General features: G+C 35.5%; 1 protein-coding gene across 5 annotated transcripts in view; it reads right to left on the bottom strand.

The window, feature by feature from the left end:
- The window catches only part of LOC150101365 (serine/threonine-protein phosphatase 2A 56 kDa regulatory subunit gamma isoform-like), a 430,932-nt gene that overhangs the window by 11,371 nt on the left and 404,360 nt on the right, over positions 1-15,201 (bottom strand). The gene's annotated exons all lie outside the window — the stretch shown is intronic.

Genomic DNA, 15,201 nt, shown 5'->3' with positions numbered 1-15,201 from the left:
CTTTACTTTATGCAGATGATGTTATACTTCTAAATAAATCTGCTATAAGTCTGCAAGACTCCCTTACTAAATTGAATAACTCTTGTAATAGATTTGGTATGAAAATCAGCAAGACAAAGACAATGGGCAGAAGCATTTAAAGAAGCAATTCTTATAACCATTAGATAGAAAGGAAGAAGTTATATATTGTAGTTCTTTCTGTAAAAGATCATCCACAGAACAAAAGGAGTGGGCCCGATGAACCAGTGTTTTAATAGTTCCTGCCTTTTGACTGGGATGGTGATGAGATTCTGCATGGATATAATGGCCTGTAGAAATGTTTATAGAAAGAAGACATACAGGCCATTATATCCATGCGGAATCTCATCACCATCCCAGTCAAAAGGCAGGAACTATTAAAACACTGGTTCATCGGGCCCACTCCTTTTGTTCTTCAGACGATCTTTTACAGAAAGAACTATAATATATAACTTCTTCCTTTCTATCTAATGGTTATAAGAATTGCTTCATTAAATGCTTCTGCCCATTATCTTTGTCTTGCTGATTTTCATACCAAATCTATTACAAGAGTTATTCAGTTTAGTCAGGGAGTCTTGCAGACCTATAGCAGATTTATTTAGAAGTATAATATCATCCGTATAAAGCAAAGAGCTGACATTAACATCCGATGAGATTCCGCATGGATATAATGGCCTGTAGAAATGTTTATAGAAAGAAGACTCATACAGGCCATTATATCCATGCGGAATCTCATCACCATCCCAGTCAAAAGGCAAGAACTATTAAAACACTGGTTCATCGGGCCCACTCCTTTTGTTCTTCAGACGACCTTGTACAGAAAGAACTACAATATATAACTTCTTCCTTTCTATCTAATGGTTATAAGAATTGCTTCATTAAATGCTTCTGCCCATTGCCCCATGATGATGAGATTCCGCATGGATATAATGGCCTGTATGAGTCTTCTTTCTACAGGCCATTATATCCATGCGGAATCTCATCACCATCCCAGTCAAAAGGCAGGAACTATTAAAACACTGGTTCATTGGGCCCACTCCTTTTGTTCTTCAGATGATCTTTTACAGAAAGAACTACAATATATAACTTCTTCCTTTCTATCTAATGGTTATAAGAATTGCTTCATTAAAAGAACTTTGAGTAGTTTTAATGTGTCTTCCTCTTCAAACACAGAAGAAATAACGTGCATTCCTATCCCTTATGTACAAGGCATCAGTTAACGTATAGCAAAAGTTTTAAAACCACTGAATATTTTTGTTGCCTTTCGACCGTTTAGAAAAATCTCCACCTTTCTCACTTCTCCTAAGAACAAGCTTCCACATCTTAATCATCCAGGTGTCTACCAGATTCCGTGCTCTTGTGGATTATCTTATTTCGGACAAATGGGAAGATCTGCCTCTATTCGGCTAGAAGAATACCAATCCTATATTGAATACTTTAAACCTGAAAGGTCTGGACTTGCAGAACATGCCATCTTCACTAGACATAGAGTTCCTTGGAGAAAGACAAGAGTTCTTCACAAAAGTCAGTTTCACTTCGATCCCTTCACTTTATAAAGAAACATGTGAAACTCGACTTCATTCTCCTAACTTAAACAGATCCGACGGCTTATGAGTCTATCCCCTAATCGTTCCTGTTTTTTTTTTTTTTAGGAAATTTATTGACCTTTTTAGTTATCTTACACCAGCTACTTAGGTGGCGCTTTTTGGAATTGTCAGTTATTGTTTAATTTGAGCTTAATATGTACTGAAGATGCCTGTGACACACAGGCAAAAATTATACTATTAAATAATCTTTGTACGTGAGTTTTTTCCCTTATTAATTTTGTATCGATATGTCTACTCACGGTATACCTCTTTTAAAACTTGGGCAGAAGCATTGAAAATATCAACTGCAGTGTGAATGGAGAACCTATAGAACAAGTAAAACATTTCAGCTACTAAGGCATGATTTGATGGTAGATTAAATAGGGAAATAGTTAACAGAATCAACGTAGCTTATTCCATATAAATTTATTCGATTTATATGGAATAAGAGAGAAATTAGTCACTAAATTAGCTGTATACAACACTGTTCAAGCCAATGTTAACTTATTCGTCTGAGAGCCGGGTTAGAAATAAAACACTTGACCAAAGACTAGAGACTGCAGACATGAGAGTCCTGAGAACAGATGGCATCAATGGAAATATCATATTAAAAATGAGGATATTAGAAAAGAACTTGCCATTGTTAGCATTCAGAAATGTGTTAGCAGAGCTAATCTCAGGTGGTATGGGCACTTAAACAGAATGGGAGAGGAATAATTAGCAAAACCTGTTTTCTTTGCCAGGTTGGCAGGAAAAAGACTCAGAGGAAGACCAAGATATAAGTGGATTGATACAGTAAAAAGTGACTTACGAGATAGAAATATAAGATCTGATAATGTTGGAGACTTGACGGGTAACAGATTGATTTGGAGGAAAATTGTAGATAGGAAATTAGTAATGTAAGTTTTTCATGTAGTATTATCATATCCTGTACACCCCTTGAGACTACATGCCAGGAATTTGATGATGACGACTTATTTAATTAACCTGACCTTTGAATATATCACACATTGCTTCTGCCAGATAGTTCCTGTGTAGGGCATAAACATGATCTTCTTCCCCTCCAATTCTTCATTCCATGATACAGCTGCAAGCCATCCACTGGATTTTTCATAATTACCAGCCTTATTGTTCCCCATATATCCCTTTCTCACAGAAATCCTGCTGTTGTGATGGCCAGCTGCCACCACTCAAGGGATCACTTTCAACAAGATTTTACACTTCATTTATAATACCATCTCCGATCTTCCAATGAAATGATCAAATCCAAGAGCCTTGATCCTCATGTGCCCTTTGTTCCATATCGCCTGAAGTAGTTATCTCTCAAAAACTTCCATTCTCTTTGTCCCCAGATACCATCTGCTCATGCTAATCTATATTACCATAATTAAAATCACTCATAATGATTACTTTTATTTGCTGATTCATTTCCTTCTACATTACCAAGGCTATAGCAACACCCAATTAAATATTTAAAATAAGTCTTCCTCCACATCACTTCATACTACCCCAAAACCATTCCCACCATTTGCCTCTTGCATCTCCACCTCAGTTGAGCATAACTCCTCTGCTATCGTCAACTGTCCCTGCCTGTCTTCACAAAAAACATCACATCCTTCCATCTCTGTTTCTGTTAGAACGTCATCCTCATCTTCAGGTATTTGTATACAAACATAATAGCTCATTTCCAATTCTATGACAAGTCCCATGGATGCCACCTCTCGTATGTGACTTCTCCATTCCTCCCCCTGGTCATTCCTCTCTATCACCTTCACCAGACCCATACACTCTCCATATCCCAGGCTATCTCAATCCTTTCTTGTTCTGTTCATGCATTCTTTCTAGATCCAGCATTCACACTTCTCATGCACTGTCTCCCTGCCACCCCTCCCCATTTCCATTGTCTGTCTGTCTTATCTTCCTGTAGTCTCATTCTCTTCACACTACTTATTTCTATATTCACAAGATCTACCTTACTTTTGTGCTCTTTCACATGACATCTTAACTTCTCAAATCTATTCACTGCAGTCATTACACTCCCTTCTAGTAAGTCTCTCAAACTGAGTTGCACCAAAAACCATTTTAAATGCAGTCTGCCCTTTCCTACCACACTGTTATCTTTTACGCTCCTGAAGAACCTTGTGATATCCATTCTCAAATTCTTATCTCAACCAAACAATTAATTCATACTACCACTATCATGCTTGCTTAACCCTTGTATTAATGCCTCAATCTTTGCTCATTCTACTTCCAGGGAAGACAAATCTTGTGTACCTTCTCATTCACTACACTTCGAATAATTAAATTCACATACAGAGCTGCTCTTGAATCATTCATTACCTCTTTCACATGGCCACCTTTCATATCATTTTTCCTCACTCTTCCCAATGCTGTAATTCATTTCACTCCACATACACTTCATCTCTTACCTTATCTGCACCAACTCTGCCTTCATGTCTTTAACCACTTTCTCACTGCCATTCATGCTTATTAGTATGCTAGATTCACTCTTTTTTTCACTGCTGTCCATGCCCACTATTATATCATCCCTAATGCATGCTATTGAATTACCAATCACATTCCCTTTTTTTTCACCATCAATCTCAAATGCTGTCTTACTGTTCCCACCAGCCATTCTAGTAGGCTACCTTATCATCAACTTCACATGATCTCCTGCATTGTCTTTTGCTCACATTCCCATACACTTCATAGTTCATAAGCATATTATACTTATTACTCTCATACACCCTTTCCATTCTCAACATCTCTCCAAGCATACATATTACATTCACAGCAAGCATACATATTACATTCACAGCATCCTACTGTTTTCAAAAAATGCTGTTAATGAATTTTACTTCCAAACAAGCTACATCCAAAAATATCCATTGCAAAACTGTTCCTTATGTGAAGACATCACAGAAAAGATGGTTGCATTTAAAAAAAAAAAAAAAAAAAAAAAAAAAAAAAAATCTATCACCCGCTTTTTTTTTTCTCTGGTTAAAAACATGACTTCTTTATGCCTATTCAGGATACAAGAGTATACAGGGGATTTGGAAATTGAAAAGAAAAATATGCTAGGAAGTTTTATAAAGAATCAAAGACAAGCAGTTTTAAGAAGTGAACTGTAAACTTAAATGTACAAATATTATTCAGGAAAAAATGAAATAGTTTGAAAACAAGAACCAAACCTTTGAAACTCAGTGGCAAAGTGTGAAGGAATCATTAAGTGATTCAGCCAAGGAAGCATGTGGTCAAGTTGTCTGCATGGATAGAAAAATCTGAACTCCATTGTGAACTCAAGAAGTTAAAGAGGAAGTCCTGGAAAAGAAGAAAGCATGTTAAAAGTTCTGCAAGTAAATTGGCATGTGCTTAGAGAGAGAATACATAGCTAAACAAGCTGTGGGAGGACTATGGTAAAAATGCTGAAGATAAATAGGACAGAGGTGAAAATGTTCTGAAGGCTACTGAGAAAGCTTAGAAACAGGGAAAACACGACTATAATAGTAATCAAGATGATAAACATGACATAAAAACTGAAGATGAATAAATTCTGATATCTTGAGTGGTATGAAAAATGTTAAGCAAGACAAGTAGTTACAGAACAGTTCTCGAAAATGTTAAAGAGAAATGCATTCAGAAAGACTTATCAACACTTAAGGTAGAAGAAACCATCAGCCATCTGGATGGAATAGATCATATTCAACCACAAATGCTAAAATATTAAAGTATAAAAGTACGAATTACAAAAATTCTGAAGGCCCAACAGAAGGTCAAATTCCAGATGACTAGATGGAGCTCTCACAGTACCATTAAAAATAAATAAATAATAAATTACATAGTTGCAGTATCATAAACCTCAGAAGTCTAAAATGCTGATGGAATCCATGTTCTGGCCACAAGAATTTTCAGATTTTCTGCCTATTCTTTCACATTGGTGGATCCAGAACAGGCATTACAGTAAAGGCACTAATACAGACCAGACTGAGGTGTGCCCACATGCCTCAAAAGAAAGGCAAAATCTCTGTATCGCTAGGCATAACTACATAGTAGATTAGGACCAGGAAAGCAAGTTAACCAATAATTTTACTGCCAAATATGCATGTGCACGCACGCACACACATATACACACACGCGCGGGGGTGGTCTGAAACGTTCTCAGCCTCAACCATAAATGGCAACTATCAGCAAGATTTTTTTTTCTAAGTTAGTACATCCGTCATAAGCATCAATGTGAAATTGCAAGTCATCAAGTAGGTTTTTTTATATACAGCTGTCGGAAGCCATAGTGTTGCCTGTATCCCTTGAAATGGATAAAATTGAGTATTGTGAGGTTATAAAATTCTTTGTAAAAGAAGGTTTAACGGCAAAAGAAATTCATTCGAAGTTCATGGGCATTCTTCTCCTTCGATTTCGAGAATTAAGAAATGGGCTGCCGAGTTTAAACATAGTCGTGCCAGCCTTGAAGATGATCCACATGAAGGACGTCCAAAAAAGTGTAGCAACATCAGAAATCATTGATCAGTGCACGATATTGTATTGGATGACAGGCGAGTCAAAGTGCGTGAAATTGCTGAAACTATAGGTCGAAAGAATGTGTAGGATACATTTTGCATGAAGAATTGCAAATGAAAAAGCTTTATGCAAGATGGGTGCTACGCAAATCAAAAACACACTCGCATGAAAATCTCTGAACAGTGCTTGGAGCATGTTAACAACAATAAAACTGATTTTGTGCATCAATTCATTACTATGGATGAGACTTGGATTGGCCAGTACACACCAGAATCCAAACAGTGGACAGAAGCCGGTTGTTCAGCACCAAAGAAGACAAGGTCATGGCATCTATATTTTGGGATGCTAAAGGCATTTTGTTTATTAATTATCTTGAAATGAGTAAAACAATAACCGGGGAATATTATTCCAATCTTTTAACCAGACTCGACGTAAAAATTCATGAGAAAAGCTCTGGTTTGCATAACAAAAAATCATCTTTCACCAGGACAATGCACTTGTCCACAAAGATGTTTTGGCAATGGGAAAATTAAGGGATCTGCACTATGAATTGTTGAAACATCCACCCTATTCCTCAAATTTGGTTGCCTCTGACTTTTTTTTTTCCCAAAACTAAAATCTTCCTCGCTGGTCAGTGTTTTTCTTCAAATCAAGAGGTGATTGCAGCTGTAGAGGGGTATTTTGCAGATCTTACTGAGAACCACTACAGGGATGGGATAATGGCGATGGATCATTTGCTGGAATAAATTTATTAGTCTTAACGGAGATTATATGGTAAAATAAAAATAATTTTGAAATTATAAATTCGTTTTTTTTTTTTCATTGTTAGGCCGAGAACTTTTCAGACCACCACCGTGTGTGTGGAGAGAGAGAGAGAGAGAGAGCAAGGTATGTGGAGTAAGACACTGCCAAGGCCATAATCTGCAGAGGAGATGAGTGAAATTCTCCAAGTATGCAACTTAGTGAGGAATTCATTATTGTATATTCAATGTCCTTCCTAATTTACTTTCAATTCAGTTTAAACAATCAATCAATTACGAATGGTCAAGCAAAGGAAAAAAATTACATGCAGATAAAGGCAAACCTTTTAAACCTTACAGATTCACTTCTTGAATATACATGATCCTCCAATGTTCATTTCTATCTCTGGTTTGCAAAACCACATATGACTTCTTAATCAAATTTCAACTTTTTCAAGAACTAGTCATCTCAGTTTTTAAAATTAGACATTCTTTGAATCATTTCAATCTCAAAGTGTTTTTTTTTTTTTGCTTGCATTCACAAACAGCACGTCAGTGAGTTTCCAACTTAGAATCTCTTTGATCTTCTCTTGTTAAAAATATCTTTGCCCATTTTCATCAAACTCATTTGTTGTCTTTGTTGCTTTCTTGATGCCAGCAACTTCAGAACTGTTTCTAATTTTCTTTCTTTAAATCCTGATTTTCACCAGGCTAACTCTCTTAATAATGAGGTTATTTTCCTTAGAGATTTTAATGTTCACAACTCCAACTGGCTTTCCTTTTTCAATTGCAGAGATCAAGTAGGTAGAGTGTTAGACATTTGCTATCATCAATGATCTTACACAAATTTTCTCAAGTCTATACGAACACCAGATAACTTTAACCACTCTCCAAACACCCGATCTCTTCATGACTAGTGATCTTTCTAAGTATACTGTGGATCTTGTTTGTCTTCTAGACAATTCAAAGCATAGTGTTGATTTCTTCTCCCATAGAGCAACACTCACACAGTAATTCATGTTTTTTTTTTTAATCTCTCTCTCTCTCCCTCCCTCCCATGGAAGGCTGTAAGTTTATAATACATCAGCCCTGAGTAGGCTGTGGTATTATTTTATGAATTTTAATTGGTTTATCTTTTGTATTTTTTTTTTTATCTAGTTTGGAAACCATGTTCTAGAGATAGAAACATTTTCACGAGACATTTTAAGCCACTTCAGGACTCTGATAAGTGAAGTAGTGGTCTCACACCAAGTGATGGAATTTATCTCACACTTAAAGCCAATCAAACATCAATGGCAAGATTGGAACCTGTTGGCTGGAGAGAGCGGTTATGTTAACTACTCAGCCAACCAGACCAGCTTGTACTGTTTGGCATTATAATAAAGTCAATATAATGATCATGACACCTATATCTCATTTTCAGTCTTCTGATCCAACATTTACACTATGCATATACCACTGAAGCAATTCTTATTGGAATGGTTACCTTACTTGGAAATTTAAATGTTCAGAACTCTGATTGTTTTTGTTTTTCAGATGCTCAAATCAAGTAGACAGAGATGTGAGACATTTGTTATCATTATCTATTATCCCACTGAGTGGTTTAACATGCCTACTCTCCAACTAAAGGAAAGGATCCCACTCTCCAACCAACAGGTTTTGGGTTTGAATCAGGCGTTGAACCTGAATGCTTGTGACTGTCTTTAGGTGTCAGCTTCTCTTGTAGAGCCTTGGCACACTTTTTTTTTTTTTGTTGAACTGAATCTTAATTGAAGTAAGAGAATTTAAATTGTAATGTGGAATAAATGTTCCCATACCAATAGGAATTGCTTCAGTATGTTTAGTGCAACAACAGAAAATGACATAGACACCTATCACACTTGGCATTTATTATAATGCCAGATAATACAAACCAAGTGTGATGATAATCATGGCTGTGTATCATTTTCTGTTCCTGAAGAAATTCTTAATTAGTATGGAAACAAATCTGAAAATAAACCCCAACTCAACATCACCAGAGTTGAAGATCGGTACTATCAACGTAAGAAGCCTGAATGGCAAAGAAATGGAGCTAGCTGAGGAATTAGATAAGTACCAGATCGACATAATAGGGGTGACTGAAACAAAAAAGACCAAAACTGGTGAGATCTTTCTGAGCAATAAATACAAAATGTTATATTCAGGCAATGACAATCAAGGAAAAGAAGGAGTAGCCATAGTATTCAACACAAAATACGAGGCTAATCTTCTTGAATGGCAGTCAGTCTCAAGTAGAGTAATGTGGGCAAATATGAGAATGGGGAACTGGACAATGAGACTTATTTGTGCCTATGGTCCCACAGAAGGTTCTACTAAGGTAGAAGTGGAGGAATTTTTTGAGGCTTTAGAAAAAGCAACTGACACAATGAAAAATGAAAAGTTGATCCTTGTTGGGGATCTAAATAGCAGAGTAGGAAATGATTGTGAGACATACAAAAATATTTTGGGAAAATTTGGAGAAAAGTGCAAAGCTAATAATAATGGCAAATATCTGTTGGATTTCTGCTCAGGACATGGACTGGTTATTACTAACACCATGTTCCAACATAAAAATGTGCACAAATTCACATGGAGAGAAGAGGCTAGGAATAAGAAAAGTCTCATTGACTATGTTATTGTTGATAGTGATGTTTTCTCCCTGGTGCAGGACACCAGAGTGTACAGAGGATTTGAAATTGGAAGTGATCACTATTTAGTCTTGAGCAGAATAAAATTGAATTTCATATTGAAAAGAATAACGTGTAAGAAAGTTTTAAAGCGAATAAAAGTTGAGCAGCTCTCAGATGTGAGCTGTAGACTAAAATACACAAAGATTATTGAAGAAAAAATGAAAGAGTTTGAGAACAGGAATCAAACCTTGGAGATTCAGTGGCAAACTCTGAAGAAAACATTGATTGATTCAGCCAGAGAGGCATGTGGTGAAGTTGTCTGTAAGGATAAAAAAATCAGAACTCCCTGGTGGACACAGGAAGTTAAACAGGCAGTGAAGGAAAAGAAAGCATACCAAAAGTTCCTGTCAAATAAGTCAGCTTGTGCTCTTAGAGAATATAGAGACAAATGCAAGAATGCTAAACACTGTGTAAAACTAGCTAAACAAAAGTCATGGGAGGACTTTGGCAAGAATATAGAAAATAAATATCAAGAAGGTGGCAAAATATTCTGGAGGTTGTTGAAGAAGCTTAAGAATGGAGGAAAGAGTGCTATAAAAGGAATTAGAGATGATAAAGGTGACATGAAAACGGGAGAAAAAGATATCCTTGAAGTATGGAGTAATTACTTTGAAAAACTGCTAAATGAAACAAGCAGTGATGTCAGCACAGTGGTAAAAGACATTGACCAGGCATGCAGTCAGGAATACATATCCATACTTGAAGTAGAAAAAGCCATCAAAGTCTTGAAATGTGGAAAGGCAACAGGAGTAGATGATATTCGACCAGAAATGCTGAAGTATGGTGGTATAAGAGTCTTACAGTGGCTGCACTGCATAGTTCAGAAAGCCTGGACAGAGGGACGAATTCCCGATGATTGGAGTAGAGCTCTCATAGTACCCATATATAAAAAGGGAAATAAAACTGAATGTGAGAATTACAGAGGTATTTCCCTACTGAGTGTTCCTGGCAAGATCTATGCAAGTATACTTGAGAAACAGTTGAGAAGAATTGTGGAAGAAAAGCTTGGTGAAGAACAAGCTGGATTCAGGCCAAATAGAGACTGTCAGGATCAGATCTTCACTTTACGACAAATAGTCGAGAAAGCATGGGAATATAACAAAGATCTGTATTTAAGTTTTGTCGATCTGGAAAAGGCATATGACAAGGTGCCAAGAGAGAAGCTATTCAATACGCTGCAGTTATATGGTATCAATGGGGCATTATATCAAGCAATACTTAGTCTTTATTTGAATTGTAAGTCAGCAGTTAGAATTGAAGGAAGTACAGGAAGATGGTTTAATGTTAAATCTGGTGTGAGACAAGGATGTACATTATCCCCTCTGTTATTCATTATCTATATGGATCACATTATGAAGGAAAGTGGTATTAAACATGATATCAAAATTGGAGATGTTAATGTCAGCTCTTTGCTTTATGCAGATGATGTTATACTTCTAAATAAATCCGCTACAAGTCTGCAAGATTCTCTGACTAAATTGAACAGCTGTTGTAATAGATATGGTATGAAAGTCAGCAATAAAAAGACAAAGACAATGAAAATAGGCAGAATCATTGAAAATGTCAAGTGTGTTGTGAATGGAGAACCTGTGGAACAAGTAAAACATTTCAGCTATTTAGGCACGATTTTTAGTGAAGATGGTAAATTAAATATAGAAATAGACAACAGAATCAGCAAAGCTGGTATGGTGGGAAGTCAATTGAATAAATTCATATGGAATAAGAGAGAAATTAGTCAGAACACTAAATTAGCTGTATACAAGACAGTGTTCAAGCCAGTTTTAACTTATGGATCCGAGAGCTGGGTCAGAAGTAAAACACTTGACCAAAGACTAGAGACTACAGATATGAGAGTCCTGAGAAAGATTATAGGCGTGAACAGATGGCGTCAATGGCAGTATCATATTAAAAACGAGGATATTAGGAAAGAACTTGGCATTGTCAGCATCCAGGAATGTGTTAGCAGAGCTAATCTCAGGTGGTATGGTCACTTAAACAGAATGGGTGAGGAAAGATTAGCAAAACAAGTGTTCTCTGCCAGGTTGGCAGCAAAACGACCCAGAGGAAGACCAAGATATAGGTGGATTGATACGGTACAAAGTGCCTTAGACGATAGAAATATAAGATCTGATAATGTTGGAGTGATGACAAGTAACAGGCTGATTTGGAGGAAAATTGTAGATAGGAAATTAATAATGATGTAATTTTTTTTTTTTTTCATGTAGTACTATCATATCCTGTACACCCCTTGAGGGTACATGGCAGGAATTTGATGATGATGATGACATTTATTCCACATATTCCCTAATCTTCAGATTCCGTTCAACAAAAGTGTGTGGCATGGCTCTACAAGAGAAGAACTGGGAATAATGAAATTTGATTTCATCTCCTCTGTTTGTTTGTTTTTAAATACCAAAGATCAAAAATAGCTGTAAGCAAATTATCAACACATCCAAAACCGATTTGGAAAGGCTAAAATCAGAAAACTTCCATCATATCTAAACTGAACTTTTGTTCAACCTGTTCTGCATTTGGATAACCGGTGTACCACTCATCTGGGTTTTTTCTTTGGGCAGCTCCTGCCATTTCAAAAACACAATTTTTAATCCTCTTACTTTGTTTTTTTTTTGGCAGAAACTAAATTCTACATCCTTTTTATTCTTTCCTGTTCTACTAGTATTTATCCTGCAGCCTGGAAATTAGCCCATATTCAACCCATTCCTAAGAAGGACAACAAATCTTTGTCACCTAAGTGACATCGAATTTTACTTACTTCTGTTCTTGCTAGAGTAATCAGAAAACCATTAATGTCTACACTACCTTCAACCCTGTTAACTAAAACAGTCTCCAGTTTTTTTTTAAAAATTCCTATTGTTGATCAATAGGGAATCTTCTTCATATTATTCATCTTTAGATACAGGCTGTGGAAAAGTTTGTGGAATCTCAAGTGATTGGAAGGTTGTTTGGTATCTCTAAAGCAGAGGCCCCAAAGTTCTCCCCCACTCCCAAGTGCAAGCAATTTACTGGATTTTAAAATCTTTTGCTTGGGCTGAGTAGTAGTTTATTTGGTGATTTTAGAAAGTAAACAACGTGTTCTTATGAACACTTCCAATACAGCATACAAGAAGCTGCCCCTTGGGAGCAATACTCTATATTTGAATCATTTACATTTAGCTCCCCCCCCCACACATTTTTTTCCCCTTACCATAGCTAATTTTGTGTTAAATCTGTTTTTAGTTCTGGAAGAGAGGTATGGGATTTATAAAATATTTTAAGGTACATGCAAGGATACAAGATTGGTAACATCAACTTAAGGCATCTGATTAGGTTTGTCACAACAGACGACTGGGTTTCCAGTATTCTATCTTGATGCATGTTACATGCAATGGTCAATGAATCTTAATCTTCAAACTTTGCTATTATTCCACAAGGCCCTGTTCCCTCACCTACTCCTCTCCTGTATATCAGTGTTCTTTGGTTGTTCAAATCTAATACAGTTTTGCTGATGATTGTACATTACACTATTTTTCATTTGACAAACATTGATCAAACTTCCAGAATGTTAGCAAAACTATCCTATTTCACATAAAACAGAACTATTTTCTTTACATTTCATTGTTAAAAATTTACAATGAAAAAGTTTCTAAAAAAAAAAAAAAATCAAAATAGCAAAATATTAAAACAAATTTCCACTAACATTTAGCTATTTTAGTACATTTCAATGATAATATACAATCTTAAACTTCTGTGTAAATATATATTAATAAATCAGATAATTGTACATTTCTTCAAATAAGACATGTGATGATATTTCTCAAGTGTGAGAAATATCATCACACTTGGTTTGTATGATATTCACTGTAAATAAACACAAGACAATTCAAACATTAATTTTGCATGAAAATTTTAAAAAAAAAATGCAATTGGTATCTCACAAGTGTTAAAAAAAAATTTGCAAAAATGTTATCGCCTAATACACGAATAAGGATGCACTCACATATGGCCCATAACAGACGGGTGCAAAAAAAAATTTTCATTTTATTAATTTTGGCTGGAATGTGGTTGTAATATTACAAGGGCTTTAAAAAAAAAGTTCCATTATGACATAATATCAAAATATCACATAATTCCAGAAATGCTCAATGATAGGGTAATTGTAGTTGGATTACTAATAAAGGACACAAAGCATCTTGGTTTTCTTCAGAATAAAGACTCAGACGAAGACTAAGATCTAGGTGGATTGATACAGTAAGAAGTGCCTCAAAGATTGAAACATAAGGTCTGGTGATACTGGAGTTCTGACAGATAACAGGTTAATTTGCAGGAAAATTGTCAACAGGAAGCTGGCCCTGGACTGGTTAGCCAATTGGATAGCATATGGCTCTCCAACCAAGAGGTTGTGGGTTCAAATCCCACCTTGAGTATGGATGTTTGTAAAAGACCTTCTCTAGACAAGAATGCTCTGAGTTTAGAGGGCTTGTCTTGATTGTAAAAAAACAGATTTAGACTTCATATAGTACTTTCACAGTATTCTACATATCCCTGTAAGGATTTGATGATGATGGCCAATAAGGCATTCATATCTATATATCAGCCACATAAAATTTTACATATATCTGTTTGTTTACAGAAGGAAAATACCTCTACCACTTTTGTCTAAAATCAACTACTTAAGCTGAAAAAGAGCTTGTAAACACTGCTTATTTTCTTGTGGTGGGATCTGTACTTACTCTTATATACAAAATAATAAATAAAAAATAGCATAACTTCTACTAGCCTTGACATGATAAAGTAAGATAAATACAATGAAGTTAGAAAGTGGATTAATTTAATTTATTTTATAAAATGATAACTAAATTAAAATTTTGAAGTGTATAATTTGTCTTATATATTTCAATTTTCATTTTCTCCTGATTTTATTTTTATGAGTAATGAATTTAGCAACTATACAGTATTTGCATAAATAAGGTATTCAACTAGTCTCATTTTTGAGTAAATACAGTTAAACTTTTCTCTCTTTCTCTTTTTTATTTTATTTTTGCTTGAGTTACTCTTATTTTATGTGTAGTGCAGCTTTTAGAGGATAATTTCCAAATCTGCACTCTACTCCTGTTGTTAAACCAAACATTTATTAATAACATTAATTAATAAAATGCATTTATAGGTCTTCAATATAATTTCCATTCTGCCATACCATTACTGCTCATCATTTTGGTAAGTTAAGTATTCCAGTCAAGTGTATATATATATTTCTTTGATAAGCTGGATTACTTCACTACCCATAGGTATAGATTGGTAATGAAGCATTTCTCACAGAATAGTTCTTTCAAGGAGTAGATTGAAGTCTGGGGGGGGGGGGGGTTTGCTCATGTCAGGTTACTTGCAAATCAATACTTTTTCATAAGATCAGTAACTGATCTTACAGAAAAATATTGCTTCCTCCATTGAATATATAACCTCACATTATATCACATTATGTGAAAATGAGAGCTCTAGCATCAATATCTAACTGAAATTAGATTCTTCCACCATTTGATGTCTTATTCTAGGGCGAAGGAACTCCAGAAACAGAAATTGAGAGTATAGAACATTTTTACTCAGAGTCTGGTTTAAAACTGATGTGAAGGTGAAAAT

Source organism: Typopeltis vanoorti, chromosome 11 (genome assembly GCF_054136105.1).
Source record: "Typopeltis vanoorti isolate ZY-2024b chromosome 11, IOZ_Tvanoo_1.0, whole genome shotgun sequence".
NCBI classification, from domain to species: Eukaryota; Metazoa; Arthropoda; class Arachnida; order Uropygi; family Thelyphonidae; genus Typopeltis; species Typopeltis vanoorti.
This window is presented reverse-complemented; position numbering and strand designations above follow the sequence as displayed.